General features: G+C 44.4%; 1 pseudogene; it reads right to left on the bottom strand.

Annotated features, from left to right (window-relative positions):
• Positions 1 to 2,998: 2,998 nt before the first annotated feature.
• Positions 2,999 to 4,447, bottom strand: LOC123469321 (annotated as a pseudogene).
• Between the last annotated feature and the right edge of the window lie 1,842 nt (positions 4,448 to 6,289).

Consider the following 6,289-nt stretch of genomic DNA (forward strand, 5'->3'; position numbering starts at 1 on the left):
GGGAAGGGGGTAAAGCGGGTTTGCCAAATGGACAGCCGTTTCTAATACCCTCTCTCAAACCCGTACCTCCTCAATTCTTCTCGTATGGTCCTACCCCGATGCGTTCACGTAACTCTTGGAACCTTGGCGCTGGCAAAGCCTTCGTGAAGATGTCGGCCAGTTGGTCTTTGGAGCTAACGAATTCGACGGCGATCTTGTTGTTTTCTTGCAGCTGTCTTACAAAGTGATATCTCACGTCAATGTGTTTTGATCGCCTCGGATGGACCGGATTTTTGACCAGACAAATAGCACTTTGATTGTCGCAATACATCTTAACGGGATTTGGTGGTACCTCGTCGCCTGAAGACTTTTCCATTGGGACCAGAGACGAGTTTAGGCCGTTAGCCAGCGCGTTGAGCCAAAGAGCTGTCTTCGCTCCATCTGATAAGGACACATATTCCGACTCGGTAGTCGAGATGGACACACATTCTTGTCTCCTGCACGACCATGCGACTGGCCCTCCCTTGTAGAAAGCGATGCATCCTGGAGATGGATTTTCGGTCGTCTACATCACTGGCGTAGTCGGCGTCGGTATAGACTACGGCTCCTTCATCCTTCCGTCCACCCAGCCATATACCGAAGTCGAGCGTACCTTTCAGATAAGCGAATATACGTTTGACTGCGTTCCAGTGCGCCGGCTGTGGGTTTTCGCAAAATTTAGACACTTGTCCAACGCCGTAGGCAATGTCCGGTCTAGTGGTAGATGAGAGATAGAGCAGGAATCCAACTGCCGCACGGTAGGGGATTAAAGACATGTCCACTTTCCCCTCGTTGCGTGGCACCATCGAACTAGAAAGGTGAACGCTGGATTCGGCTGGGGTCAGCTTGGGACGGCTATCCGTCATGCCGAACTGTTCCAGTGCCTTGAGTATCGAGTGCTGCTGCGAGAGAAATACTTGTCTATTTTCCCTGTCGTACTCGATGTTCATACCAACGAATCTGGTCGGGGGAGACATCTTACTTCAAATTCGTTACCGATCCAAGTAGCGAAGCGTTGACACTCCTCGTCAGAACTGCTAGAAAACCATCCGTCATCTACCCAGATGAAGAGATATGACACGATGCTATTGTTGACCAGGATGAACACGCACATATCTGCGTCCAGTGCCTTAAAACCATATCTGAGTAGGGCGGCGATGAAGGTCTTGCACCAAAGACGGGGAGCCTGCTTTATGCCGTAGACCGCTTTCAAAAGCTTACACACGTGATCCTCTTTTCCAGACACCACGAATCCTTCGGGTTGGGTCATGAAAATTGGTTTGTCAACATCCGCGTTCAGAAACGCAGTGGCAACGTCGAACTGAAATGATTTGTATCCGAGTGATGCGGTGAGTGATAGAACAGATCGAATTGAGTCAAGGCGTGGCACAGGTGCGTACGTTTCTTCGTAGTCGACGCCGTACTGCTGGTGACATCCAACAACTGTTAATCTTCCTTTAAAGCGTGGGGCCACGAAATCTGGCTGCAGTGGGTCTCCATAGCCCGGCTTATATTTCCCAACCCATTTGTGAGGCAGTATAGCGCACTCAGTTGGTACATGGGATTTTGGGATGAGCACCCACGATTTGTTCTTGATCTGAGAGTCATACTCTGACTTGAAAGCTGGTAACCACTGTTCCGCATATCTTGATTCCACTGCTTGTTTGTAGGTTTGTGGTTCATCAACTTCTAGTTCGAAAAATGAAGAGCGCTTAGGGGCTGGATCAGTGGATGCTGCATTTCCGAATGATTCCATATATTCCACGTATCGATCCGTGTATCTTGGCACGCGGCCGGATCTTGTTGGTCTATGAAATATATATGGAAGGTGGTGAGTGCCAGTAATTTTTTTTGTAACGGCGATTAGTTTTTACCTTCGATAATTGTGTGAATCGTGAATCGATATTGGTGGGGCGTCAACGTTGGGGACTTCATCCACTTCTTGATTCTTGTTGGCGTGATCAGGAGTCACAACGTGAACAGGTTCCGCATTCGCAACGTCGAGGACTTCCGTACCCTCTTCATTTCTGCCGCCAGGAGCCCGTTCAATCTCCTCCTCTAAGGCCTCGACTTGGGAAGCTTCTTCGACTGACGCATCTTGATTATCGGGAGTGTCTTGGCTTTCATCTACACCTTCGATTAGTTGAGTCTGGTGGATAAAAAAAAACGGATATATATATAAAATATATATATACATATATGAATATATACATACACATACATAAATATATATACACAAAAAATATATTTGGTTTGTTTATGTATGGCTACTAGTATAAGCGAGATACCTGATTAAGTACTTCTACTAATAGTTGCATTGGTTCCATTGGGCTATTGCCCTTTTCAGCTGTGAGTGGGTGATCTCCAATCAGGATTGTTTCATCGAAGGTCACATCACGGGAAACGATTATTTTCCTCTCGACAGGGTTCCAAAGTCGCCAGGCCTTTTGATTTTCACCGTAGCCGACCATCCAACATGCTTCGCCTTTAGGATCTAGTTTCTTGCGTAGCTGGTCGGGAACGTGGGCGTATGCGCGGCAGCCGAGAACCCTTAGGTGGGCAACCGATGGTTTCTTGCCGAATAATTTCTCGAACGGAGTGACTTCTGTGTGGCTGGTGAGAGTCCGGTTGAATATGTAAACGATAGACAGAAGAAATTCGCCCCAGAGTTCTCTGACTTCATTTCTGATGTTGCACGGAAGTTGGTTGCTGTTGTCGTTAGTGTACAGGCCACTTCTCACGGCCTCTACAACTGTACGCATCGTTCTCTCGGAACGAGAGTTTTGTTGTGGAGTGTACCTAGCAGTAGTTTGATGAATAAGACCAGTACGTTTTTTGTATTCGCTAAAGTTTCCACCGAGGATGTCGGTTCCTTGGTCCGTCCTGAGTATTTTTATTGGCCTTCCGGTTTGGGTTTTCATCATTTCTGCAAATTCCATGAAATGCGTGCCAGCTTCATTTTTCGTCTTCATGAGTTTGGCTACTGTATAACTGCTGTTGAAGATTCTTCGTTCAGTTCCGTTGGGTTTTTGGTCGTAGCGCATAATCTGTAGAGGGAGTTTTCGACACGAGAGCCAGTCATGAATTTTTCGTTAGTTTCCTTATTAGCGAAAAAGACCTGTTGGTAACGAAATATTTATAAACATAAATCTGGAGTCACGACTGCAAAGTTTACGAGTTGTATCATACCTGTGTATCAGTGAACTCAACATTGACGTTACAGTCGGTGGCTGCTCCAATTGAAAAAAGATTAATTCCAAGACCGGGAACGTATAACACGTCGTGGAATGTTCCTTCAAGCTTCACACCATCTACTTCTGTAATGACGTCGATGTTTCCTATACCAAGGGCTTGTAGTTCAACACCACCAATTCCATTGATTTTCCATGTTCCGGGTGGAATTATTTTGAAAGTGGTGAAGAAGGACCGTTGATCAGTCATGTGATTGGTTGCGCCCGAATCAGCGTTCCAGACCTTGTGTTCCCGTGCAACCAGACACAATGACGAAGAGATACAACCAAACCCTCTTTTCTTGTTGAAATTTTCTTGTCTCGCCTGACCACGTTCTTCTTTCTCTTTTGTTGGACACTGATAAGCTTTGTGTCCGTTTCCATTGCAGTTGAAGCAGACGACTGAGCCGGCATGTTGGCTGCTTTGCTGCTGATCGTTTTGTTGTTGTCCATCTTTTCGTGCGTATGAGTGGTTGTGCGGATTGGAGCTGCCACCACCTCTACCTCCTCTTCCTCCTCTGCCTCTGCCGCGTCCTCGCCATTCGCCCGTAAAGTAGGGGGCCCTCGTCCACGGCCACGGAATCCCCCTTGCGCGTGTGCAGCGTTGTCGAAACTATGCCCTGGGGTGTCTTTGCAGCGCTCTCCCCGGCGAAAGCGGCTGCCTTAGGCGAGTGGAACGCAAAGAAGGCCGTATCCGGTCGGATCCATCGCGCCGTTGTTGGCCGCTCTGCTGATGGCTTCTTCGTTTACCAGTCTTGGTGTTAGGTTTGCTATTGTTTGCTCGTTCCTTGGTAGATTGTCCCATAGCCGAACGGAATGAGCGAAAACTGGGAGGCAGTGTTTGGATAATTTTCACAACGAGTTGTTGTTCAGTGACAGGTGATTCCAAGTTTCTCAGCTCTTCTGCCAAGTTTGTGTATACTGCAACATGATCCAGCACTCTGTGCTCTGTGAACGGTAATCATGTGTGAGTCAACAAGATTCTTTAGCTTTATGAACTGTATAGTTAGTATACCAGGATTGTATTTGTAGTTGAAAAATTTCTCTAGCAGTAGATTGCCGTTGATAGGAGCAGCGTTGGCGTATTGCAGTATCAGACGCTCCCACATTTCCGCGGAGGACGCACATCCTTCGATGAGAGTTTGCTGTGGCCCCTCAACGTTGCAGAATATTATAATTCTCGCCTCTGCATCCTTCATGTCCCAAGCGTCTATCAGATTTTGGTTCGCGACCTCCTGGTTCTCATTGAGGTTCTGTCAATAATTGAACATAACGTTAATTAACTGGCGTGCGTAATATGCCGCGTCTGCGTATGTGAGCTCTCAATGAACAGCATAATTATGTGTGAGTTCTCAATAGAACAAACAGTGGCACTCTGTCGTGTCCTGGTACGCGCATAAAATATGTATACATACATATATTTATATATAAATATATATTTATATTTTGTTTTAATCAAACGATCGTGACTTTCACCACTCGTTAGATGCGAGTGTGGCGTGTGTGAGGCCTGAGTGACGTGAACGATAATTTGTCCCAAGCAAATGCGTTTACCCGACTTACAACGACATAAAATTTCTTCTCAATTCATGCTAGAATGGCAGTATAGTGTTTCTATTTCAGACAGAGGCTATATAGTGAGAGGATTAATTCAGACTGCTTTGGCCGGCTGAAAACAAAGTCAAGCTTACAGGTATCATGTGAATTGCCTATCTGATAGAAACACTATTTACGACTGCAAACTTGAACAATAAGCCAAGCATTTAATGTTTTTCCATCATCAGGTAGTGTCATATTTCTATACCAACACGTGGCTGCAAAGAAGCAAGTCTGGCCCCACAATTACTGTAATACGTTTCATAATTTAAAAAAAAACTGGTCATTGACTTCATTCTGAGCAGCCGTTGGATAGAAACATCACTTACAACTACTCGTCAAATCAAATCTCTTTCTTCTATGTCCAGAAAAAAAAGCTAAGTCTTTTGCCATCATTACAATTTTCGTCTCTCTCATTTTCTTTTGTAAAGAAAAATTCTCAAAATTCAAGCTTTGTTCTTTGTCTCGCAAGACGTCTACATAGAAAGACAATAATTACAGGTTCGGGTCGAGGTTCAAGTCTCGTGACGACGTTGAGAACACGTGCTCGTTGCAGCAGCAGTGTACACCCATATCTAAACGAGGTCCATTTTTCCGGACCGCTTAACTTCGTTATTCTGTTGACTTCTCTCGAGGCTTCGTGATTCATTCTTGTCGATTAATTGGCGTGTCCTGGGCCCATAACCTATTAAAATCAAAAAGATATAATGCACTAAGTGTATATTGTTGGCGACACCATGAATACGCAAAGCAACATTAGAGACACACATACGAAACACAGAGCACATACAGGGTTACCACACTCCACGAGATCACGGACAAGAAGGAAGAATAAAGGAAGCCCCCCCCTTTTCTAAGATGACTCCCACCCACGTTGCCAGACTAAAAGAAAAGCCTAGCGTCGTCACTTGCTCAAAGGAGGGGAAGGGGGTCAAGCGGGTTTGCCAAATGGACAGCCGTTTCTAATAATATTTGATGCTGTTTACATATAGAAGTAAAAACTCATGGTATAACAGTGTATTCACATTGAATACAAGAATATTTGATGCTGTTTACATATAGAAGTAAAAACTCATGGTATAACAGTGTATTCACATTGAATACAAGTATATTCCATGCAGTTTACATATAGAAGTAAAAACTCATGGTATAACAGTGTATTCACATTGAATACAAGTATATTCCATGCAGTTTACATATAGAAGTAAAAACTCATGGTATAACAGTGTATTCACATTGAATACAAGTATATTCCATGCAGTTTACATATAGAAGTAAAAACTCATGGTATAACAGTGTATTCACATTGAATACAAGTATATTCCATGCAGTTTACATATAGAAGTAAAAACTCATGGTATAACAGTGTATTCACATTGAATACAAGTATATTCCATGCAGTTTACATATAGAAGTAAAAACTCATGGTATAACAGTGTATTCAC

Source organism: Daphnia magna, unplaced genomic scaffold, assembly GCF_020631705.1.
Source record: "Daphnia magna isolate NIES unplaced genomic scaffold, ASM2063170v1.1 Dm_contigs562, whole genome shotgun sequence".
NCBI classification, from domain to species: domain Eukaryota; kingdom Metazoa; phylum Arthropoda; class Branchiopoda; order Diplostraca; family Daphniidae; genus Daphnia; species Daphnia magna.